Source organism: Amblyraja radiata, chromosome 13 (assembly GCF_010909765.2).
Source record: "Amblyraja radiata isolate CabotCenter1 chromosome 13, sAmbRad1.1.pri, whole genome shotgun sequence".
Classification (NCBI taxonomy): domain Eukaryota; kingdom Metazoa; phylum Chordata; class Chondrichthyes; order Rajiformes; family Rajidae; genus Amblyraja; species Amblyraja radiata.
In genome coordinates this window covers 7,094,908-7,122,144 of record NC_045968.1, presented here as the reverse complement: position 1 = coordinate 7,122,144, position 27,237 = coordinate 7,094,908, and the positions used below count along the sequence as shown (strand labels likewise).

Here is a 27,237-nt window from a genome sequence, read left to right as displayed (position 1 = left end):
TCTACATTGTACAATGTCCTTGGTACTTGAACAAATACTCTCTGGACTTTCTATGCCAATGCCCTTCAAATTGTCTTAGCACTTTGGAGTTAATTATTCATACATGACCAAACATTGCTTTCTTAATTGTTGCATATTGTTGAGGGTTGTCCTGTCATTCAACTCAGAAATCATCTAACAGTATCAAAGTCAACAAACAAAGAGGTTATCATTGTCTCTGTGGATATGCATACATTAAATAAATTATCTTCACGATGGAATGTAATACATAGCTGCGTCAAGTCTTCATCAGCCTTGAGTCATGACCTATATTGCCCGAAAGACAATTCAGGAAAGTTATTCCAATCCTGTAACATCACAGGAAGTTAAAGCTGATGCTGAAGTCAGATGGGAATTACACCACCGAATGCATGACATGGTAACTATGGTTGAAGAGTCATTTTGCACAGAACTTGCCTGTGCTGACTAAGATGCTGCATCTGCACTAGCACCACCTGCTGCATTTGGCCCATATCCCTTTAAACCTATCCTATCCATGTACCTGTCCACATGTCTTGTAAAAGATGGTATAGCACCTGCCTCATCTACCTCCTTTGGCAGCTGGTTCCATATACCCAGCACCCTCTGTGAAAACTATCAGACGACCTTTTTAAAGCAATTTACTCACATAAAAGGCTCAGAATCCTTGCATCGGAGCTATTTGATAATTTCACCTAATTTCATAATACCCTTCAGTTCTCTAACATGTATCTCCATTGTTGTTGATTCATTGTTTCAAATATCTCAACTGAGTCATTCTAACACAATGTGAAGCACTCAATTTTTGAAGGAAGAAAACAAATTTGAAAAGTCTGAACCATGAATACTGATGATTTATGCAGTGTGCTAGATTTCTGTCAAATGCTGTACTTCGAGCAAAAAATGATCTTTAACAAATAATTAGATAAGGTATGCATCTAAGCTTTTAACCATGATATTGTCTCAGTGTTTTAATCTGTTTATGTTTGGTATTTTTCACTATCTTCTTTAAAATAATGCACAATATATCAAATCTTTTACCAAACCACGGTATTTATTTTCAGCAAATCTTCTTTTGAATTGAAATATGAATTTGCACTAAAATCCAGTTCCTTCAATTTGAGCTTCAATCTTATATGTTATAGCTAAGTTCTGTCAGTGGGTGGCAGGCACAGCACAATTTTATTACATTTTCAGCTTATTTGGGATTTTTAAATCTCAATTAATTGAAAACTTCGTCGGCAGACTTTTTATAAAGTTTTCTTAAAATGTGTTTATGCTTGACAATTATTCAAAGAACTCTCTCCCATTGGTAACATTATAAATAAAACTGTTTCAAAGCAAAACAAATGGAAGTTGTGCATTGTGGAAGGAATGGAAACTGTTGATCATATCATGTATTTATTACAACTTTACTGTTAAAATACATCCTAATATTGACAATCGATTGTAATTTAATTCATGTGTTGGAAGGAACTGCAGATGCTGGTTTAAACCGAAGATAGACACCATTCCTGGCCTCACACTTACCACTACCATTGCGAAGAAGGTACAGGAGCCTGAAAACTGCATTGTCCAGGTTCAGGAACAGCTACTTCCCTACAGCCATCAAGCTATTTAACACTACAACCTCATATAGGCTATGTTCCATCTGGGACATATGACAATAAAACACTCTTGACTTGAAAAGCTGGAATAACTCAGCAGGACAGGCAGCATCTCTGGAGAGAAGGAATGGGTGAAGTTTCAGGGTCGAGACCCTTCTTAATGGATCTGAGGCTAGGTTGCTGTGGCTAACTCACCCAGGGGTATGTATGCATGAGAGGAAATTCACTCGCTGATTCAGAGCCGTGAATCTGAATCCCAACATTGCATCGAACAAATTTAAGTTCAACTACTTCAGTAAATCTTAAATTCACTTAAATGCACCATATTGGTGCAAAACAAAAGGAATGGGTGACGTTTCGGGTTGAGACCCTTCTTCAGACTGGTTAGGGATAAGAGAAACAAGAGATAGAAGCGATGATGTAGAGAGATAAAGAACACAATGCAAAAAGGTAACGATGATAAAGGAAACAGGCCATTGTTAGCTGTTTGTTAGGTGAAAACGAGATGCTAGTGAGTCTTGGGTGGGGGAGGGATAGAGAGAGAGGGAATGTCGGGGCTACCTGAAGTTAGATAAATCAATAATCATACCAAGCTGCCCAAACAAAATATGAGATGCTGTTCCTCCAATTTGCATTTAGCCTCACTCTGACAATGGAGGAGACCTAGGACAGAAAGGTCAGTGTGGGTATGGGAAGAGAATTAAAGTGTTTAGCAACCGGGAGATCAGGTAGGTTCAAGATACAAGATACAAAATACAAGATACATTTAATGCCAGATGGCACAGTGAAATGAAATTCCCATACAGCCATACAATAAAAATAAAGAACACAACACACTATAGAATTTGACATAAAACATCCTCACACAGCAGAATCAAAGTTTCCCACTGTGTGGGAAGGCACCAAAGTCAGTCTCTTCCTCCACTGTTCCTCGTGGTCAGGGCCTCCCCAAGCCCTCCGCAGTTGCAGCTACGGGCGGCCCGATGTCCAGGACCAGGTGGACTGAGTGAAGGTGTTTAGCGAAACGATCGCCCAGTCTACGTTTGATCTTACCGGTGTATAACAGTCCACATCTTGAACAATGGATACAGTAGATGAGGTTAAAGTAGGTGCAAGTGAACCTCTGCCTAAACTGAAAGGACTGTTGGGGTTAGACACAAAAGCTGGAGTAACTCAACGGGACAGGCAGCATCTCTGGAGAGAAGGAATGGGTGACGTTTCGGGTCGAGACTCTTTGGGTCGGAGTCCCTGGACAGCCAAGGGAGGAGGTATGGGGACAGGTGTTACATCTTCTGCAGTTGCAGGGGAAGGTACCAGGGGTGGTTTGGGTGTGAAGGGATGAGTTAACCTGGGAGTTGCGAAGAGAATGGTCTCTGCGGAAGTCGGGAAGGGGTGGAGATGGGAAAATGTGGCTAGTGGTGGGATCCTGTGGGAGGTGGCAGAAATGGTGGTGGATTATGTGTTGTATGCGATGGCTGATGGGGAGAAAAGTAAGGACCAGGGGGATTCTGTATGTTGCGACTAGAGAGAAGGGGAACAAGGGCGGAGCTGCGGAGTACCGAGGAGACACGAATGAGGGCCTCATCTTTGATGGGAGAGGAGAACCCCTGTTCCCTAATGAATGAGGACACCTCGGATGTCCTGGTATGGAACACCTCATCTTGGGCGCAGATGCGGTGTAGACAGAGGAATTGGGAGTAGGGGATAGAGTCTTTGCAGGAAGTGAGAAGAAGTGTAGTCGAGATAGTTGTGGGAGTCAGTGGGTTTGTAATGGACGTCAGTCGATGGTCTATTTCCTGTGATGGAGACTGTGAGATCGAGAAGGGGAGGGAGGTGTCGGGGATGGTCCAAGCAAATTTGAGTGCAGAATGGAAATTGGTGGCGAAGTCGATGGGTGCAGGCGGTAGCACCGATGCAGTCGTCAATGTAACGGAGATAGAGTTCAGGGATAGGCCCAGTGTATGCCTGGAACAGGGATTGTTCAACGTACCCTACAAAGAGACAGGCATAGCTTGGGCCCATGCGGGTGCCCATAGCTACGCCTTGGACTTGTAGGGAGGAGTCGATGGAGATTAATTTAATTAACCTGCTGAGTAAATGTTTTACAAAGTATGTGAAGTGTTACAAGCAAAAAGATATTACTTTGCACAAAAAAAAATTCACTAAAATTATTAAGAAAATAAATTTTGCTCACACTTTGTCAGTAGGTGGCAATAAAACATTAGGCATTAAACACTATATACACCGACTTCTAAAAGAATGGGAATTTAAATTTAGGTACTGTGCTCTTTTTTTAAACCACATCTGTTTGTTCAGTCAGCACATAAAGATCTTCATGAAATCATTGCTATCTGTTATCAAGATTGCAAAATTTTATAAATTGAAAACAAAATAAAAAGTTGGCCAACTGGGCAGCAATAAACTTGTTAGAAATGGTCCTGAAAGGATCCAAATGTATACAAATTAATAAAAAATTCAACTAACTAACATTGTGGCTGAAACTCAAAGTACAGAATAAACATGTGGTGCTTCACAGCAAAAAAAATTTAATATCATGTCACACATTTGGTCAAAGATGTTTTTTGAACTGAAGGAACAGCATAGAGAGGAAGAGACAAAGCCATAGAAAGATTTGAAAGAAAGGTTGAAAATGTTCGAATGGAAGGATTATTTTATTGGAAGCTGATAAAGCGCAGCAAGTCTGATGAAGGGTCTCGACCCAAAACGTTGCCTATTCCTTCTCTCCATAGATGCTGCCCCACCCGCTGAGTTTCTCCAGCATTTTTTGTCCACCTTCCATTTTTCCAGCATCTGCAGTTCTTCCTTAATCATACTTTTTTGTGGATGACCTCACATTTATGAAGGATAGAATGCAATGGGCTGGCTCACAGTAATTGATCCATCAAGAGGTAACAAAGGCCTGGTTTTAACAACAAATGACACTAAAATTGCACACAGTCTAGCTCAGCTTCACACAATGAAGGGAAGAAGGATGGAACCAGTTTACATTGAGAGCAGTCTGTGACAGGAACTTCATCGAACATCCAGTGGGAGGAAATTTCTGCCAATGCAATCCTTAATGTTAATCAAGCAATCTGACAATTCAGAAGCAAGAATAGTATTGACAGAACTGGTAAATTCCTAGAGTGTGCCTCTGCCGACATATGTGAAATGTACATTGTATTTTCCGATTAGATTGCCAAAGAAAGTATGTAATTCAGAAATAACTGGGCCAAGGTTAGTCCCATGGAAGCACGAAATTTTATGAGCCTACATTGAGAACAGCAACTATTACAGATCTTTCTCTGACAAATAAGAATGAAATGTCCAACACTAGAGGGCATAGCGCAAAGGTGAGAGAGGGAAAGTTTAATGGAGATGTGCAAGGCAAGATCTTTTAACACAAAGGATGGTAGGGATTTGGAACGCATTGCCATGGGTGGTGGTGGAGGCAGATACTTTAGTGGCGTTTAAGAGGCTTTTGGAAAGGCACATGGAAATGCAGGGAATAGAGGGATATGGATCATATGCAGGCAGAAGAGATTATTTCAGCGAGGCATCATGTTCGGCACAAACATTGTGGGCCGAAGGGCTAATTCCTGTGCAGTACTGTTCTATTTTCTATGTTTTTGAAAGCAAGTTTGTGAATTCAACCCAGCTGTACAAGGTGGACAGCCAGTGACAAGTTAAGTCTATTTATTGTTATAGACATGAACATGTTAAGGTTAACTGAGCCAAAAAGAGCAAACTGGTTGAGAGCAACATGGAAGAATAGCTGCAGAATATCACTTTTAACTTTTGATGTTAATTTGGAATCGTTGCAGGGTCAGAAATCTCATTGGAGGGGATTCAAATATATATAGTTCTGGGATTGGTTGGTACAATGAAGGACTTTGGAGACAAATTAAGATTGGATATGACATGCACAATATGGGGTGGGATGGGAGCAGAGGTATAGATAACTCTAATGGTAAGGATATATATGTATATAATGTAGTTGAGTTTAATGTTTCTTCAGATATGCTTATATTTCAAATTACAGGGCACACTCGCAGAAACTGGGGAAATTTTATTTGCAAAGACAAAAATAAAGGATCAATTTTGTTCTGAGAAAATATTTTGTGATGTAAGTGGAGTGGTAACGAAAAAGAAGATTGCTAATATTATTAAGGTCATAGGGTTCATGAATTGAAGTTAGGTAGTTAGAGCAGAAAAGAGAGTGCTGGAGTAGCTCAGTGGGTGAAGCAGCATCTCAGAAGAACATGGATAGGCGACGTTTCAGACTGAAGAAGGGTCCTGACTCGAAATGCCACCTAACCATGTTCTCCTGAGATGCTGCTTCATCCGCTGAGCTACTCAGTGGATGAATACTTTTCCCCAATTTCTTCATCGAGTGTGTCATGTAATTTGAAATATAAGCATATCTGAAGAAACATATTAAACTCAACTTCATTATATACATATATATACATATATATATCCTTACCATTAGAGTTATCTATACCTCTGCTCCCATCCCACCCCATATTGTGCATGTCATATCCAATCTTAATTTGTATCAATACCTCTGCTCCCCATCCCATCTCATATTGTGTATGTCCTATCCAATCTTACTTTGTCTCCAAAGTCCTTCGTTGGCTTCATTGAGCACTCTGGCTCTTTTCTGCTCTAACTACTGAACTTCAATTCCTGAATTCAATTATGTTGTAAACCAGTATCTGCAGTTCCTTGCTGTTAGTGATTGAGTAAGTGGTTGAGGAGTTAACAGAACAGGAGATGGGCATAATGAGCAAGATGGAGAGGGTGTGAGGGGCAATAGGTGAAAGACCAGTGAAACATGAGAGTCTACAACAAGGTCATGGCAACCTTAGACATTTAGTCTTTAGGTGTAAATGCAAGGAACGGAAGCGGAAAAGGGTTCCCTTAGATGATTGTCTCAACTTCAGCCAAAAAGAAGCCTGCATAAACACAAGTTCTTGGAGAAATATTTTCCAAAACTAATTTGAAACGCTCCATAAACTATCAATCACCATCAATTCAATTATATATGCAACACTGCAACAAACATAGCTTTTCTGTCTCTTTCACATGCTCTTTCGTGAATTAGACTTGCACAGGGTGTAGTTAGTAATTAGAAAGATCACTAAGCTTGGTTCTTGACTTTTGCCTCATTTGACTTCATAATGCTATAGGGCATTCTATGCTCAAGAAGTAACCAGCAAAACATGGCACTACTGATTAGAAATCTGCCTGAAGTGCAAAATTGAAATTCTTGCATTTGCTGGTTTCAAAATCATTAATTGAAATATTGAAATATCATGCACAGCAATGGTGTTTCTGTCATTGCCAGAATGTAGTAGGGCAGGTTGATCAGCCGTGATCACAATGAATGGCGGTGCTGGCTCGAAGGGTCGAATGGCCTCCTCCTGCACCTATTTTCTATGTTTCTATGTTTGCATAAGAGCAAATCCACTCGCTGATTCAGAGCCGTGAATCTGAATCCCAACATTGCATCGAACAAATTTAAGCTCAGCTACTTCAATAAATCTTAAATTCACTAAAGCCTAACCTTGTTAATGGTTGCATTGAAACTGCAAAACTGTTGTAAAACCCCTTTGGGCTTTACATTTGTTTTGCACCATATTGAGGATTTTTATTGATTGAACATTTTTTTGATTGTTTATTATATTATCTATCTGTGTATACAGACCTGTTGTGCTGCAGCACATAAGAATTTAATAGTTCCGTTTTGGTACATATGACAATGAAACTCTCTTGACTCTTGACCATCTGTTTTGCCAATGTTCTTCAAGGAAGTAAATCTATTATCCAGCCTTTCTGAGACTCTAGAGGTACCAGTGTTGTTGACTTTTAACTGCCTGGTCAGTTCAGAGGTGGGCAATAAATGCTGGAACTCCAGAGGCCCACACATTCTGTGAATGAATAAATCCAAAAACTTTTCGAAGTTTCTCCAAGTATGCAGAACTCAAGAAGCAAAACCATCTGATCGGTTGCCCAAGCTTTAAACATTCACTTCCTCCAACGACAGTGTACACAGCAGCTCAGTACGTCTGATATCGCTGTGCATTCAGTTGAATAGACTGAATCAGAATTAAGAAAAACAATAAGGCCACATAGAAGCCATGTTTAAACAGCCTACAGACACTAATTTCGTTTTTCAGTAAGGAAGCTGTCGGAACAAACAAAGTTAATTTCACACCAAATGTCCAAGTTCTGATGGTGAATTTAAGAACATTACAGAATGTTGGATCCAAAGAAAGCAAATCTTCAGTGATAAAGAAATAAAGAAAACTCCAATTTCCAAATTACAGATAGAAACCACATGCCTCTAATTACATACAAGTCAAGGGTGTTTATTAAGTAAATATACAATAAATTACCAGTTATTTTAAATTAACTAGATCATGATAGTGTGAAAACCAAATACATTACAAATCCTAATGCGACCATAGTAGTACAAAGTTCATCATAAGTTTGGTGCTAATATAGGGGAGTGTATTGTGCAGGGTGATCAAATAATCCAATGGGTGCTGGGAAGCATCTGTTCTTGAACCTGGAGATAAGAGTTCTCAGCCGCCTGTACTTTCTTCTGATGGTAGCAGGGGGGAGAAAGTATGGCCAGTGTGGTGTGGGTTTTTGATGACATTAGCCACCATCTTAAGACAGTCTTCTTGTACATCTCTTCAACAGTGAGGAGGTCATTGCCTGTTTTAGACCAACCAATGCCCACTACTTTCTACAGCTGCTATCGTTATTGAGCATTCAAAATTACAAGCCTGAACAATGATGCACCAAATTACGTTCTTCGCTGTACACATGTAAAAGCTTCATAGAGTATTCAATCACAAGCTGAATCTCGTCAAACGTCTGAGGAAGTAGAGGCATCGGTGTGCTCTCTTTGCGATTGCATCCATGTACAGACCATCGGATGTGTCCATGAACTTTAACCAACTGACTCTTTCCAACACTGCCCCGCCAATGACGACATGCTCCTTCAGCTTTCCCTTCCTGAAGTTGGCAATCAGCTTCTTGGTGCTGCTAATGTTGAGAGCAAATGCCGTTCTGGCATCACTCAACCAGATTATTAATCTCCCCCCTGAACCTGTTGCTCACCTAATGACCACGGTATTGTCAGCAGATTTAAAGATAAAAGTCTTGCAGCTGTGTCTGTCTACACAGTCATGTGTATGCATGGATTAAAGCAGGGTACTGAGTACGCAGCCCTGAGATGCCCCAGTGCTGATAGTCAGCGAGGAGCAGATTATAAGCTATAATGACAAAATTATGTATTTGGTGCTTTCTATGAATTTTATAGGGGCGGCGTGTTAACAATAAAAAAAAGTGCATGGTTCATGGCTCTCCAACTGCTGAAAACCATTGGACACCTCAGCAGTATGCACCTCAACTTCCAACAACACCGATGATTGTGGTATTATTCATGACAAGTGCATCATATTTAATTCCACTCTGTAACCCCAGGCAAGTGTTCAATTCCTCACCAAGCAAAATGAAAAAGGCCAAACATACTTAAACTATGACAATCTGCGATCTGACGATTCACAAATAAACATTGTTTTTCGGTTAAGCAGGAGGAGGGAACAAGTAAGATATGCCAAGTGAGTACATCAGCATCTTGTGAGCCTGAAGAGACCATGGGATAATGGGGAAATTAAATGTAAGAATAAGATTTAGGTATGAGAATATATCTTCAGTAGTCTGAGTGCCGCTCCTAGCCCTGAATTCTGTAGCAAGCATTCTCATAATGGTCAGAACTTGGTCTTACTGTGGACGTTGGCTCCAATATGCAAAGGAGACAATTGTGTACTTGTGTCTTGCAATATTTTTGGTTGATGTGACTACCACGATTGATCAGCTGACAGAATGCATAACTACTGAGATGTGGATATGATGCCTGATCAATTGAGGCGCCTTTTGAGTTTTTTAATTCCTATCCTGAAAGATTGAGTTTGTTGGTAGGTAGGTGCGTGAGGGAAAATACCATGTTACTTGATGCTTGGGTCGAGTGATGTAGTGGACAAGAATGTAATTTTATAGTGCATTCACCATCTTTTACTGCCGTTAAAGTGTTAAACTACTTCTACGTCCTAGGGCTTAACACTCCACATGCACCTCAAACTCTGCTTTCATTCACTGTTGTTTCAATATATGTATGTAGTACATGCTGCCAACCCCATCAGCCAGAGTATCTTCATGTCCACTGAGCTGAGAAATCAAAACTTCCTTTTTGCCTGCAAACTGTGATTTCTTCCAGTAATCTACCAAGGCCTCTGAAATCACTTTCACCATCAGTTCCAGTCAGAAAAAAAACATCCTATTTAACAAAAAAGTGCAAACTGGCTTCAATCAATGCCAACTAACTTACACCAGTGGCAACAACTCGTAACATTTTCCTCCAGGGCAAATGGATATGAGCTAAATCATGTATCATGGCCCCAGCATCTGTTTTCTCGGACTGTCAGTTTATCTAACCTTCGTAATGAAAGAACAATACATAACAGAGCTTCCAAGCTGAAAATTGGGCTAATTATTAGTTAGTAAATGGAAACACTTGTGTATCGTTTTCTATAACATAGAAGTGCCACAATGATGGTATTTCTATTTCTCCTTAACATTATTCTGGCAGCTGACATCAATTGAAAACCAAGCAATTTTTGATGCAAAGCTGAATATTAACATGTAGGCCCATTCAACTACAGGACTGCACGACACCAGCTAGTTCATATACTGATTTTGGAGTTGCAAAGAGAATTTTATGTTAGTTTTTTGAAAAGACAATTGTGTATAAGTGGCAAAAGGTAAAGGAACAGGAATAACATCTCAGCATTTGCAGCAAAAATACGATGCACTTGAATGTCCCTGAAGACACGACACTGTTGGTTACTGCCTGCTATATTAAGTCTGCCTTTCTCATCACTTAATGCTTATTTTCATCACTTTGTTTAAAATATTGATAATCAATTATAGTTACGTCTGTTTTGCTACAGATTCTGTGTCGCAGTCTATCAGACTGTCAGGACCAATTCAGTCCTTGTTCAAAGTTAATTTTTTCTTCATAAATCTGCCTTTGGAGAAGTCATTAAGTGCAGAACATAGCCTGAGGTGCAATCACCTATTCTCTTTCATTAGGCACAGACAGGGAAGGTGAGGGAGATTATTAGAACTTTGCAATGATCACAAAGCAGTGTGCTGCCTGTCAGATCCCCCCAACATTTAATTCATCTCACCAACTTCAGGGCAGTCTTGCCAACAGTTTTAAGTGGACATTATTCATGAACATCTGTGACACAGTGAATATTTTGAACTTGAAAATGATGAAAAGGAATTGCCCTTTTGACTTTAAAATTAGTGCAAAAACAAGAACATTATGAAGAAATAAATAAACCAAAACAGTTTCAAGATGTTTACTTCATACAACTTCAGAATTAAATTCATGTTAAAATTAATATATACAAACTTGGCAGTGTTAAAGTACTTGTAATTAAAATAGGATGGATTTATGTTAACGTATTGAGTATGAAAGCTGTCCGAACAATTAAGCTCATAAAGTAGATCTTTTCAGATGGGGAAGAAATGCACAACTGGAGGAAAGATTCATAATGGATTCACTGGAATGTGGCTGCACAATTTTTAAAGGATATTTAACAAGACAGGATTTCTTTCATTGGCATATAGAGCGAATGACGGCTGTGACTTGTTTAACACCGAATCTACTGTTTATTACATATAGCGTTGATTAAAAACCCAGAATAAAATGGCACCATCTCATGATTTTTAAAGCGCAGTGCATTAAAAAAAAGCTTGTGATTATTGTTCCAAGCACATTCACAAAAGTTTAAATGAATCCTCTTATTCTGAATATAGACTAATTGCATGCTTGTATTAAATTCATAAAGGCGCAATATTACCGCAACTTATTGAGGTGCGCTATACCGATTATGTGCTCCACATGTACTTCTGAAGACCTGATACAAAAATACATGCACGAAGGTTGCCAAGAATAATAGATAAGATGTACACATTGGAATAATAGCATAATGCATGTGCAATCTGAAAAGAGTTTAAGAGGCCAAGATTCTAAAGGCCAGGAAAAGAAACAGATGCAATAAAGAAACCATTTTAAACATACATTTTTGTGTTCAGAGATAATATACATGACTTAAGAGTTATGCAGAATGTCATATATTTCACTGTAACCTTTCTAAAACTTCAAGCGTTTTCAATAGGATGTGATTATTCCTCTTGTAATAGTTAATTAGTCTGGGCTCTTAACTGGTTATCCCTCTGCTATACACAGGAGAACACGCTACTAATGCAATTTCTGAACCTTCTCTGCAGGTGAGTGCTTTTAGATTGTGTCGTCACATACCATCACAAATAGAAAATACAAGATACTATTTCTGTACAGGTCTGCCAATTAGTATTGGGATGTCTACAAACAGAGCTGCAAATGCAGATAAAGGTTATTATATATTTAAGAAAGAACTGCAGATGCTGGAAAAATCGAAGGTAGACAAAAATGCTGGAGAAACTCAGCGGGTGAAGCAGCATCAATGGAGCAAAGGAATAGGTGACGTTTTGGGTCGGGACCCTTCTTCAGAGGGGGTGGGAGGGAAGAAGAAAGGAAGAGGCGGAGACAGTAGGCTGAGGGAGAGCTGGGAAGGCGAGGGGAAGAGGGAGAAAGCAGGGACTACCTGAAATTGTAGAAGTCAATGTTCATACCGCTGGGGTGTAAACTGCCCAAGCGAATATGAGGTGCTGCTCCTCCAATTTGCGGTGGGACTCACTCCGGCCATGGAGGAGGCCCAGGACAGAAAGGTCGGATTCGGAATGGGAGGGGGAGTTGAAGTGCTGAGCCACCGGGAGATCAGGTTGGTTGATGTGAACTGAACGGAGGTGTTGGGCGAAGCGATCACCAAGTATGCACTTGGTCTCACCGATGTAGAGCAGTTGACACCTAGAACACTGGATGCAATAGATGAGATTGGAGGAGGTGCAGGTGAACCTCTGCCTCACCTGGAAAGACTACTTGGGTTCTTGGATGGAGTGGAGGGGGGAGGTAAAGCGACAAGTGTAGCATATCCTGCAGTTGCAAGGGAAAGTACCAGGGGAGGAGGTGGTTTGGGTGGGAAAGGACAAATTGACAGGGAGTTATGGAGGGAGCGGTCTCTGCGGAAAGTCGAAAGGGGAGGAGATGGGAAGATGTGGCCAGTGGTGGGATCCCTCCCGTTGGAGGTGGCGAAGGATTATCTGTTGTATGTGACGGATGGTAGGGTGGAAGGTGAGGACAAGGGGGACTCTGTCCTTGTTATGAGTGGGGGGGATGGGGAATGAGAGCGGAGTTACGGGATATAGAGGAGACCCTGATGAGAGCCTCATCTACAGTCGAAGAGGGGAACCCCCGCTCCCCAAAAGAATGAGGATATCTCCGATGCCCTGGTTTGGAACACCTCATCCTGGGTGCAGATGCGGCGTAGACGGTGGAATTGAGAGTAGGGGATAGAGTCCTTACAGGAAACAGGGTGGGAAGAAGTGTAGTCCAGATAGCCATGGGTGTCACTGGGTTTGTAGTAGATGTCGGTCAGTAGTCTGTTACCTGCGATGGAGATTATGATATATTATTATTATTATTAAGGTTATTATATGTCAGTGGTGAGCATCAGGGTCAAGTTGCAACATATTGCAATTTTACCCATTTAATGCACATCTGCTACTATTGGCTCAATCTACCAACATCTATGTTCACTGACACCAAATTGGCTTTATGGATTTTGTAAGTTTTAGTGCTAGTTTTCATGTAAAGCACATTCCCCACAGGACTTAGGAAATAGCTGGAGTTCTACCTGCATCAATAGTTGCTGATGTATAGTTCCAGACATGTTTGTCTGCTGATTTAAATGATAACATATATTATAATCAATGATATAATGATTCTCTGTCTGAATGGTCGTGTCTGTAAAGTGAAAGACAGCATCTAATTGATTTAAATTAGACATTTCTCTGCAATGCACTGCAGCATTAAGGAAAACAGATCATATGTTGAAACATATTAAGAGGTCAATATTAGACCAAAGAAGTCAGGTAATGGCACCATTTAATATTTTACTTGTGCACCGACACTCGTTTAATATTCATTCACAGGATGTGGGAATTGTTGGCAAGGCCAGCATTTATCGGCATCCTAAATTATTCTCAAGAAGGTGATGATTTATACTTTGATACGCAGGACTCTTCTGGTCATCACAGTTTTAAAAAGTATAATCTAATCACCGAAAGACCACAGTTGAGTAAAACATTTACACAAAGGAGAAAAGATAATTGAAATCGAAGCGAGCAAATTAGATTGGAAAACTCTTAAATACGGAACTAGGCAATGTAACAAAATTATATATTGCTGTTAGAAGCTGAAATATGGGGGAATTAACGGGGAAATAGAAATGGCAGAAACGTTAAACAAATACAAATAATCCCAAACGAAAATGACCAGGCAAACGAAAGCAAAGAAGTAACTTCATACAGACAGATCCCGAGGTCAGAAATGAACCCGGGTCTCTAGTGCCGTGGGGCAGCAGCTCGACCAGTTGCACCGTTAAGCCACCCTAAATGCTTGACAGCATAATGCCAGAATCAATTATAAAAGGAAATGATAACAGTTCTCTCTAAGAGAGTAAAATGATTGGGCACAGATATGATTTTATGAAAGGGAAATATTTAGAATTATTTGCGAGTGTAAACATGATAGTTGTTAAGTGATCTGTGAATGTAGTGAATTTAAAAATCCAGGTGGTTTTTAAAAAGGTGTTGCACAAAAGGTTTCTGCACAAGAAAGTGTGGGTGCCAAGTAGCATATGGAGATAAAATTTGTTATTTTAATAGACATAGAAATATAAATGGATAATTTTCGAATTGGCAAGTTGTAATTAATGGGGTGCTTCTGGATGAGTGTTTGAGTGTCACTGTTGCAATGTATGTTAATTAATTAGACAAGAGGACCATGTATAATATATCCAAGCTTGCCGGTGAGACAAAATAAGTGGTAAAGTTGTGAGTCAACACAAAAAGTCTGCAAATGGGCTATTGGGAGGTTAAAGTGAAGTCAAAAGAAGTCAGATGGAGTATTATGAGCTTATTAATTATCATAAAAGAGTAGACAAACTAAGTATTAGTAAAATGGGGTGAGGTATGAGATAGTGGTTTCTGGAGTGATCTCAGGACCTCAAAGGAAGTTAGATATAGCTACTATCAGTAATTTTAGGAGGGCAAATGGAATGCTAACCTTTATTACAAGCGGAAAGAGAACAAGATTAAGAAATTGCATCTTAAAATAATTCAGTGAGACCAAGCCAATAGTACCATAGATGTCTAGCACATATTGGAGATCACATGATTGGTCTTTTCATGTGCTGATCGTATAAATTTCTTCATACATCATAGATGACTAACATGAAAACATGATCTTTCCTAACTGGGTATGATATTAGGGTGTACAGCACCCTCCATAATGTTTGGGACAAAGACTCATCATTTTTTATTTGTCTCCGCACTCCACAATTTGAGATTTGTAATAGAAAACAATCACATGTGGTTAAAGTGCACATTGTCAGATTTTATTAAAGGCCATTTTTATACATTTTGGTTTCACCATGTAGAAATTACAGCTGTGTTTATACATAGTCCCCCCATTTCAGGGTACCATCATGCTTGGACCACATGTCTTCACAGCTGTTTGTAATTGCCCAGGTGTGTTTAATGCCTCCTGGTATAATGCAGGTATAAGAGAGCTAGTCTTTCCTCAAGTCTTTCCATCACTGTGGAAACTTTTATGTTTAAGAAGGAACTGCAGATGCTGGAAAATCGAAGATAGACAAAAGCGGGGAAACCTTTATCGCTGTTTATCAACATGAGGACCAAAGATGTGCCAATGAAAGTCAAATAAACCATTATGAGACGAAGAAACAAGAATAAAACTGTTCGAGACATCAGCCAAAGCTTAGGCTTGCCAAAATCAACTGTTTGGAACATCATTAAGAAGAAAGAGAGCACTGCTGAGCTTACTAATCGCAAAGGGACTGGCAGGCCAAGGAAGACCTCCACAGCTGATGACAGAAGAATTCTCTCTATAATAAAGAAAAATCCCCAAACACCTGTCCGACAGATCAGAAACACTCTTCAGGAGTCAGGTGTGGATTTGTCAATGACCGCTGTCCATAGAAGACTTCATGAACAAAAATACAGAGGCTACACTGCAAGATGCAAACCACTGGTTAACCGCAAAAATAGGATGGCCAGGTTACAGTTTGCCAAGAAGTACTTAAAAGAGCAACCACAGTTCTGGAAATAGGTCTTGTGGACAGATGAGATGAAGATGAACTTATATCAGAGTGATGGCAAGAGCAAAGTTTGGAGGAGAGAAGAAACTGCCCAAGATCCAAAGGAGACCACCTCGTCTGTGAAACACGGTGGTGGGGGTGTTATGGCCTGGGCATGTATGGCTGTTTAAGTTATTGGCTTACTTATCTTCATCCATGATGCAACTGCTGATGGTAGTAGCATAATTAATTCTGAAGTGTATAGACACATCCTATCTGCTCAAGTTCAAACAAACGCCTCAAAACGTATTGGCCGGCGGTTCATTCTATAGCAAGACAATGATCCCAAACATACTACTAAAGCAACAAAGGAGTTTTTCAAAGCTAAGAAATGGTCAATTCTTGAGTGGCCGTCAATCACCTGATCTGAACCCAATTGAGCATGCCTTTTATATGCTGAAGAGAAAACGGAAGGGGACTAGCCCCCAAAACAAGCATAAGCTAAAGATGGCTGCAAAACAGGCCTGGCAGAGCATCACCAGAGAAGACACCCAGCAACTGGTATGTCCATGAATAGCAGACTTCAAGCAGTCATTGAATGCAAAGGATATGCAACAAAATACTAAACATGACTCATTTCATTCACATGACTGCTGTGTCCCAAACATTATGGTACCCTGAAATGGGGGGACGATGTATAAACACTGCTGTAATTTCTACATGGTGAAACCAAAATATATAAAAATGGCCTTTATTAAAATCTGACAATGTGCATTTTAACCACATGAGATTTTTCCGTTAAAAAACACAAATGGAGGAGTACAGAGGTAAATAAATAAATGATGGGTCTTTGTCCCAAATATTATGGAGGGCACTGTGTATAATGTATGAAATCCTTAGCCGCACAATACAGCTCCTGCATTGTGAAATGATCCAGAAGTGTAAAAGCACAGCTTAGTGACTGCTGCAGAGCAAGGGGAAATAATATATATATAAATATATTGGTCCAGCTTCAACTGTGAAATTTCTCAAAATATCTCTGCTTCGTTCCCAGAAATTGTCTTCATGGATTTCAGCTAATGGCAAATGGAGACAAATAATACTATTTTGTTTCATTTGTTAACTAATGATAAACTTCAACTGACTCCAACCACTCTCATATCAAGTCCCAGATTCAGCCGGACTACTTGCTCCTTCTCGCGATTCCCCTCTAACGCAAGCCTCCCACCATTCAACAATCTGGATGTACTGAACAATCCTGGCTCTGTCTGGATAAAACTATCCCCTGAAACCAAGCCTGGACGTTTCCAAACTTCTCAAGATCTTAGCAAGGGACGGTTTAATGAAACATCCGGCCCATTACATACAATGGCCAACTGCTTCACCCGGTTGGGTACAGTAGAATCAGGGAATGTGGCCTGCATTTGAAGTTGGGTTAGTACGAAACTAACAGGCATAAATAATATTTAATTAAAAGGATCAATGGAACAGTCTCTCCAAGGAGAATGAAAAATGCAGAACACATTAATATTGATTCATTCAAATACAAATCTGACAGATTTATTTCACATTTATTTACATATCTGTAGTGCTGCAGCAAGTAAAAATTTCATTGTTCTGTTTCGGGACAATAAAACACCAGAGCGGAAACAAGAAATGAAACTTAATACAATGAATAAAAAGTAAATTTGGGCCTATGTTTCTGAAAGTTTGCCATGAGATTTCTGTTGAACACTGATCGAAATAGACCAATTGCTCTAATTCTCGTGTCAGATTTGTCAAAAATGTTGTTACTATTTTATCATGCAGGAATAGTCTGCACATCTAAAATTCTTGCTTATCCTAAACAAGTGCCAGTATTGCCATTTTCCATTACTATAGATGCCAAGGATATTACTAAAAATCGAATAAACGTTGCCTACTTCTTTAGAAATCCAGCATTCCACACCAAACAATATGGGACTCAACTTTGTCACATCAACTTGCACCTAGTCAAGGGCAATTAAAGACCACAATAAATATTGCATGAATGAATAAAATTAGTTTGATTACTTTTGATTATAAACTAGTCAAAATAATAGTTTATATCCTTTTCGAGAATATTTATTATTATTATTATTATTAATTATTATTTTGAAGGGCAAGTAATTCTTATTTTATCATTTTATTAGCAACTATGATAAAGGAGTTATTATGTTTGAAGAAGCTTTCACAATACTCCTAGAAGAATTCATATAAAAGCTTGTTATGCCCAAAGCTTGAACAGATTACTTTTCACATGTGTCGGAAGGAACTGCAGATTCTAGTCTATACAGACACAAAATGCTGGAGTAACTCAGCGGGACAGGCAGAATCTCTGCAGAGAAGAAATCGGTGATGTTTCGGGTCGAGACCCTTCTTCAGATCTTGCACTTGTTGCTTTCAATACCCTCTAATTGTTGCAAATTTGACTGCCTTTATTTTATATCAACATTGTTTTGGTCAGTTCTTCCCTGAATTTGTCTCTCATTTTGGTTCATTCTTTCTTCTCCTCACAACTCTTAAACTAAATAATGTACTTCTTCATACAGCAGTCATGCATTTCCTGCAATCTATAAACCTGGGCTATATTTAACAGATAGTTCACTCATCTCTTCCTACCCAAACCACCGCCTCCCCAGATAAGATCCCCAGCAACCGCAGGTACCTGTCCTTGTACCTCCTCCCTCGACACCATCCAGGGACACCGAAAGTCCTTTCAGGTGAGACAGAGGTTCACGTGTACCTCCTCTATTCTCATCTACTGCATGCCTTATTCCCGATGTGGGGTCCTAAACATCGGTGAGACCAAACGTTGACTTGGCAACCATTTCACTGAACACTTGTTCAGTACGCCTAGGCCTACAGGATATCCGGGTTGCCAACCATTTCAACTCCCCATTCTGACCTGGGCCTGCTCCATTGCCAGAGTTGGACCTCACACAAATTGCAGGAACAGCAGCTCATATTTTGCTTGAGTAACTTACAACCCAGCAGTCTGAACATTCAATTCTCTAATTCTAGTAATGTCTACCTACACTCCCCTCCCCCCTTTGACACTTTCCTCCTCCCTAGTCATTTAACCAGTTTCACAACTTTCCACAATGTATCCCTCTGGAGATCAACTAGCCAACAATGGTCCCACAGGGTACCACCCTGCCTGAGGTGATTTGTGGCTGGTCCTGATTGCTCCTGGTCTTTACTCACCTCCAGTACTTCAACCCACACCCAACCCCTACTTTGAGTCCGAACAAGTCTGAAGGTCTCGACCCGAAACATCACCCATTCTTTTCTCTCCAGAAATGCTACCTGTCCCGCTGAGTTATTCTAGCTTTTTTGTGTCTATCTTCAGTTTAAACCAGCATCTGCAATTCCTTCCTACACTCTTTGTTATGCAAAACAGGTCCTACTCTCATATTATTCACCTCAACTCAGGTTTTTCTTCACCTCCTTTGCTGCAGAGAATACAATCCCAGTTATCAAATCTTTCTTCAAAGTGAAAAAAAATTCCAGCCCTGCCAACATGTTCATAAAACGCCCTGGATCCTCACTAGAGCAATTGCACCCCTTCTACAATGTGTCATAGTCTTACCGCATGGAAACAGGCCCTTCATCCCAACTTGTCCATGCAGATCAAGATGCCCCATCTAAACTCGTCCCATTTATCCGCATTTGGCCCATATCCCTTTCAACCTTGTGTGTGCCAGGGTGTGTGTCAGTGCGTGTGAGAGTGTGTGAGAGTGTGTGTGAGAGTGTGTGTGTGTGAGAGAGTGTGTGAGAGTGTGTGTGAGTGTGTGTGAGTGTGTGTGTGTGTGTGTGTGAGTGTGTGTGAGAGTGTGTGTGAGAGTGTGTGTGAGAGTGTGTGAGTGTGTGAGTGTGTGAGTGCGTGAGTGTGTGTGAGTGTGTGAGTGTGTGTGAGAGTGTGTGTGAGAGTGTGTGAGTGTGTGAGTGTGTGTGAGAGTGTGTGTGAGTGTGTGTGTGAGTGTGTGTGAGAGTGTGTGTGAGTGTGTGTGTGAGTGTGTGTGAGAGTGTGTGTGAGTGTGTGAGTGTGTGTGAGTGTGTGTGTGTGTGAGTGTGAGTGTGTGTGAGAGAGTGTGTGAGTGTGTGTGTGAACCCCCCCCGGGAATGCGGACTGGCCCAGGTGCTCTGTGTCCAGCTGGGATCCGGTGGAGGTGAGGGTCAGTGACCCGGGGGTCAGGCATCGGAGCGGAACCTTAGCCCGAGATTCATCCCCACGGCTCCGGAGGCGGCACCGACGCCCCCACTCACCCGGCCCACTCCTGGCAGGGGTTAAAACTCCATGGGGTGTGGACAGAGCGGCCGATGGACACAGAACCGCCAGCGGTGAGGGTGGGAGGTGTGAGCGGTGCCTCAGTGGTCGGTGTTGGGACCATCACCGTGTCTCACCTATCACACCATCTGCTAAACAACTTGTTTTCCCCTCCAATCCCCTTTGCCGGTAGTTTGACACCCCTGCTTTAGTTCTTGAATCCCATATCCCAGGAAAAAGACTATGTATTCACCTTATATATTCCCCTCATGGTTTTTACTCACCTCTACAATATTTTTTGCTTTATTTTGAATTTCCAGCACCTGCAGATTTTGGTTCCATGAATGTCAAATGGAATCATTACTACTGCAGGTACATTGCCATTTTAAATAGTGTGCGATGCGCTTAAAACAATAAAATTGCTCATTCTTTACCGGAAACCCTCCAACAGAAAACTATTCTCATTGGTGAGTGTGGAGGAGCCTTGGGCGAATTGAATTGTTCGTAACTTTCTTTATTTTTTTTGAGCGTGAGAAATTCTGTGATCAGCGTGAGAGTTGTGTGAAATACGTGATTCTCACGCTCAATGCGTGAGAGTTGGCAACCCTGCTCTCTCCCCCTCCCTTTCTTTCCCTCCCTCCCTCCCCCTTTCCCTCCCACCCTCCCTCTTCCTCCCTCTCTCCTTCCTTTTTTTCTCCCTCCCTCTTAATTCCTCCCTCCCTCTCCCCCTCCGTCCTTCTCCTTCTCTCCCTCCCCTCTCCATCCTCTCCCTCTCTCCACCCCTCCCTCTCTCCCCCTTAAGCCCACTGTTCTGTAAAATCAAGGCCAATCCCAATGTAACTGCAATCCCACTGGTAACCTTTCACCACTAGGCTTATCCAGAATTCTACCACTGCCTGAAAAATAATCAATGGCTCAACTTCCACTGAGAAAGAGTATTCCAGATGAGAATTTTCCTGAACAGTCTGTGAAACATGCTGTGGTCATGGCGCTATGTTTAAAGCCCATAGCGCTCCAGCCAGTAGCGTTATATTTAGAACCCACAGCGCTATGTTTAAATTCCCACGCGTTAAACTGACAGCGCTCTGTTTAAACCTGGAGCGGGACAGGCAGCGACTCTGGAGAGAAGGAATGGGCAACGTTTCTGGTCGTGATCCTTCTTCAGACTGAATTGAACTCCGTATTTATTTATTTTTTTTTTTATTAGAAGTAAGTACAATAATATGGTACCATAGGTACCTAGTATATATTGGCATGTTACAATTCATGTACAGCTTCTCATTATTTTTATTTTAACAATAAAAAGGAGACAGAAAAAGAATAGAAAAGAAATAGAGAAGTGTGTGATATCAGAAAGTGAGAAAAGGAAAATGAGAAAAGAAAGAAAATGAAGAGAAAAGAAGCAGAGGTAGTAAGCAGCAGAATAAAGGAGAGATAGCTATTTGTTATTCTTGACCACCATTCACCCAGTCCTGAAACTGACCGTTTCTACGTTTGTGTTGCACCATATGCTTCTAAGAAGAACTCCGTATTTAACACAAAATCGTACATCCATATTCTAATCGCATTTCCGTACAAAATACGGAAAATCCGTACTACTTGGCAGCTCTGATCATGTCGCATGTATACAGTCACAATCACTGAATGACAACTGATTTAAAAAAAAGTAGGAAAAGTGCTCTCTAATCCCAACCCAAAGCAGTGAAAACCTAAAATAAAATAAAAAAATCAACAATATTGTACAATGATAATGTCAAATTTGGATAAGTAGTGAGGATTGATGTAAAACTCAAAACAAAATGGCCAACAGAATTGGGCTTCTTCTCAGTGGAGAGAGGAGGCTGAGATTGCACATGCTCCTGCTGTTTAAAATGCTGATCAGCTTAGATAATGTGATATAAGCAGTTATTAAACTTAAGTTGTGGTAACAGGGCCAGAAGACATGAATACAAAATTAACCAGCCTGAAGCAGTACTAGAGATGAGAAGAATTTTCAAGAAGGTTCTTTCTCTGCAGACTGGGAGATATGCAGAATAGAATCCCTCCAAAAGCAATTAATTTTATGCCAATCTAATTCTTCTGAATAGGAGTGGGTCGGATATCTAGTTATGAAAATGATTGAAGGTTACAGGGATAAGTGAGGCATAGATGATTAAATACTCTACAGATCACTTTGGTTCCACACCGCAGAGGCTCAGGGAGTGTCATCTTTTGGGCACAACCAATCATAGCTGAATAATGTGCATTATTAAGTTTATAAAAATCGGGGAGCTATTCACCTTCAATGGCTGATTAGAATCTCGCAAAAAAAAATCTATAATTTTGCTTCCTGAACCTTTTACTTGTCGACTGTCACATCTTTTCGACATCTAAATCAATTAAGAAACAACATATCACAGGAATATAAATTGTTCATATTCACAAACTATCAAAAGCAATAAAATATCACCAATGACAATTTGATATGGTGTAGCAAACTGACCCTCGCCTCACTTTTTCTGATGCCTAACACTACACAATGATTATTACCACCTACAGACAGAAATACTCAAGATTGCCTTGAAGCCAATTCCCAAATCATCCTGTCTCATATATTTGTAAATAAATGAAATACCATCTTTACCAAAATGTGCTCAAATGCACTTAATTGTAACCAGGGTTACACAAAGACAAAATATTCCAAATTCTTCTTCCAATGTACACTCTTCCGACACAGATTTAAGTCAACTACAGAAGGTTACAACAAAATGAAATTCGTCAGAATGAACATTGGCCTCTCATAATATCAATCCATTTGTGCTAATTAGAAATTACCTACTGTCGAGAGTACATTGGTGAATATTGTGCAAAATAATACATTTGACTGGTACTTTCATTCTTTAAACCAAGCAAGGATGCTTGGCATAAATTGACTACAGATCTGTTATTTAAAACTGACATTACTCCTTAGATACAGAGGTCTATGATTGATCAAAGTGCATCCAAAATAATTTTGGGACAATTAAAAAGAGTGAGTGGCCTGGGCACCTCACTGGACATGTGAGGTATGAATGCAGCACTGGAAATAGAGGTGACTTTTGATAACATTGTCCATATTACTAATTCCAACTAATTAACAGATGTTGATTTGCTTTTACAATCATAATGTCAATGCATTATTCTAGCATAGTCCTCTGCCGGAATATACGTGATTATGCTTCAGTGTTGAATTCCTCATGGAGTACAATGGCAGAATGTAAACTTACTGCAATTCCCTAGCTTTTATACGGGGGAATCTACCTGCTAAACCATGTTGGGTCAAATGCCATTCCTGCAGGAATGCTGTGGAACTTGCAGCGAACAAACCACTACTGCAGCATTCTGTGAGAAGCTCCAACATTGTGAATGAGAAGCTGCAAAGAAAAGACAATATATTTCCAGGTCAAGATGATGTTTATTTGGATGCCAGCAAACATTCGTACTCTAGCTAAGCAACTTCCTCTGTCCTTCAAGGTGGCAGAGGTTGAGATTTTTGTATACCACCAAAGTATCTTTCACTGGTGCCACTGTTCATTTGGTAGGTGGCACATGCAGTAACTAATAGATCAATCGCAGATTGCAGTGAATCATCGCTGGTAGATTGAGGTGATGTCAAAGGGTGCTGCTTTGCGCTGCTTATTGCAAGCATTTGTACTGCGATCATGAGGAAGGTACATAGCATTGTTTATTTATATCTGTGTGTAATCACCCCCCAATCTGTTTAGAATCAGACATCTATCCAGCACCGTAAATGAAGCATGGCAGGCACATTGAAGTATTCATAACGGATGAATCATGTGCGCTTCCTGAGAGAAAACTATTCATCATGAGGACTTTTTATTTTCACCACAATTTTTTTGTACATTTGGGGAGTGATCTTTTGCTTTTGAGCATGGCATATAGTGTCTGCTGAATATAATGTTCAAATAGCATAGGTTCACCAGAAGGCTGCTTGGATTAGAGAGCATTAGCTATAAGCAGAGGTTTGACCATTTAGACAACGTCTGCAGCCTTGCCCTCATCAACATTTATCACCATTGGATTCTTCCAGAAGCCTTGTATCCAAGTAAATCATGCTAAATCTGTTTTATTGTTCCATACTCAAAGAGGAGATGATTCTCTTCCCTCAAGTAAAGTGCCTCCCTTACATTGTGAATGCAATGGTACATTGCAAAGACATGCTAAGAGAAGTGGCTTATATACGCCACTATCACCTGAATTAATGTTGAGTGTAAATTCAGGGCTCTTGCAACTTATACATTGAGGCAAGTTATATACAGTGGCTTGCAAAAGTATTCATACCCCTTGAACTTTTCCACATTTTGTCACGTTACAACCACAAACGTAAATGTATTTTATTGGGATTTTATGTGATAGACCAACACAAAGTGGTGCATAATTGTGAAGTGGAAGGAAAATGATACATGGTTTTCAAATTTTTTTACAAATAAAAAACTGAAAAGTGTGGCGTGCAGAAGTATTCAGCCTCCCTGAGTCAATACTTTGTAGAACCACCTTTCGCTGCAATTACAGCTGCAAGTCTTTTGGGGTATGTCTCTACCAGCTTTGCACATCTAGAGACTGAAAATTTTGCCCATTCCTCTTTGCAAAATAGCTCAAATTCAGTCAGATTGGATGGAGAGCGTCTGTGAACAGCAATTTTCAAGTCTTGCCAGAGATACTCAATTGGATTTAGTTCTGGACTTTGACTGGGCCATTCTAACACATGAATATGCTTTGATCTAAACCATTCCATTGTAGCTCTGGCTGTATGTTTAGGGTCATTGTCCTGCTGGAAGGTGAACCTCCGCCCCAGTCTCAAGTCTTTTGCAGACTCTAACAGGTTTTCTTCCACGATTGCCCTGTATTTGGCTCCATCCATCTTCCCATCAACTCTGACCTGCTTCCCTGTCCCTGCTGAAGAAAAGCATCCCCACAGCATGATGCTGCCACCACCATGTTTCACAGTGGGGATGGTGTGTTCAGGGTGATGTGCAGTGTTAGTTTTCCACCACACATAGCGTTTTGCATTTGGGCCAAAAACTTCAATTTTGGTCTCATCTGACCAGAGCACCTTCCTCCACATGTTTGCTGTGTCCCCCACATGGCTTGTGGCAAACTGCAAACGGGACTTCTTATGGCTTTTTTTCAACAATGGCTTTCTTCTTGCCACTCTTCCATAAAGGCCCGATTTGTGGAGTGCACGACTAATAGTTGTCCTGTGGACTGATTCTCCCACCTGAGCTGTGGATCTCTGCAGCTCCTCCAGAGTTACCATGGACCTCTTGGCTGCTTCTCTGATCAATCTCTCCTTGCCCGGCCTGTCAGTTTAGGTGGACGGCCATGTCTTGGTAGGTTTGCAGTTGTGCCATACTCTTTCCATTTTCGGATGATGGATTGAACAGTGCTCCGTGAGATGTTCAAAGCTTGGGATATGTTTTTATAACCTAACCCTGCCTTAAACTTCTCCACAACTTTATCCCTGACCTGTCTGGTGTGTTCCTTGGGCTTCATGATGCTGTTTGTTCACTAATGTTCTCTAGCAAACCTCTGAGGCCTTCACAGAAAAGCTGTATTTATACTGAGATTAGATTACACACAAGTGGACTCTATTTACTAATTAGGTGACTTCTGAAGGCAATTGGTTGCACTGGATTTTATTTAGGGGTATCAGAGTAAAGGGGGATGAATACTTTTGCACGCCACACTTTTCAGTTTTTTATCTGTAAAAAAATTTGAAAACCATGTATCATTTTCCTTCCACTTCACAATTATGCGCCATTTTGTGTTGGTCTATCACATAAAATCCCAATAAAATACATTTACGTTTGTGGTTGTAACGTGACAAAATGTGGAAAAGTTCAAGGGGTATGAATACTTTTGCAAGCCACTGTATCTCTGTCGTCAGTCATTGGGAAAACCTTTGTCTACTGATGTGCTGCTCCTTCAACAGGTAACAATCGAAGTGTATCTCTGGAACAATGTTTGCAGCCCTCTTGGACCTAGTCTTTCCCTAGTCCCTCCTCAGTTTCTTCCCCTTCTCTCAATGTTCTGGTTTCTGGGGACAATTTCTATCCCAATTTCTTATTGGCAGGACAGCACTATTTAAACAGTCTGTCATTCATTTTTTTTTTTTAAAAGGCACCTCTAGTTTTTGCTAATTTTAACTTACACATGAAAATATAATATTCCAGAAAGCGTTAGTCTTAATAATTCTGAAGTAAGTTTGAAATTTGAAGTGACAACAAAAGCTGCCCCCATGCTTATTTTCATTGAAGCATATTACTCCATATATGTGGAGAAGAAAAAAAATACTAAACATTTCTAGTTTAAGATCTACATTTTATTTCTCTTTCTTGGTACATTTACTCCAATTCTGTTTTTTCTCATGTGATGTATTTTTACATCTGCCCATTATCTGAGTTGTTCCTGAAAGAAAAACAATTGGAACATACCCCGGGATTCAACAGAGTTCACCTCTCTGTGCTGGTTAATTGAGGTGTAACTGCATGTTTAAAAAGTCACTACAAATCAGAACATGCCATTAACCTATGGTTAAAAGCACGTTGCAAAATATTTTTTTAAATGTTACTTTGGCTTAAAAGCCGTCCATTAGAAACAAAGAAATGTTGGAAAGTAGTAATTCATTCATCCCCTCAAACTTGTTCCACCAGTAAATTGAATTGGAATCAATTACTATCTAAATTCCATCCAGACTTCACGTTGCCTGGACACATCAGCCAACATAATCAAGGGCCACTCACAGCATACTTTTGAAAAAAAACTCTTGTATGTTAAGGATACATGCCCGATCTTACAATCTACCTCGCAGCGGCACTTGCACTTTTTTCACCCTCATTTTTCTCTGTAGCTGTAACATTAAATTCTGCACTCTATTTATTTTCTCTTTTATACCACCTATTGTATTTGTGTATGGTTTGATTTGCCTGGATCATAC

At 40.3% G+C, this 27,237-nt stretch overlaps 1 protein-coding gene and 1 long non-coding RNA gene across 4 annotated transcripts in view; one reads left to right on the top strand and one right to left on the bottom strand.

The window, feature by feature from the left end:
• The window catches only part of rsrc1 (arginine and serine rich coiled-coil 1), a 287,203-nt gene that overhangs the window by 76,026 nt on the left and 183,940 nt on the right, over nt 1–27,237 (bottom strand). The window lies entirely within an intron of this gene.
• LOC116979583 lies at nt 1,975–21,872 on the top strand. The gene is made up of 3 exons (XR_004413749.1): nt 1,975–2,008; nt 4,754–4,758; nt 21,784–21,872. It is a non-coding gene; the product is annotated as an uncharacterized LOC116979583 (long non-coding RNA).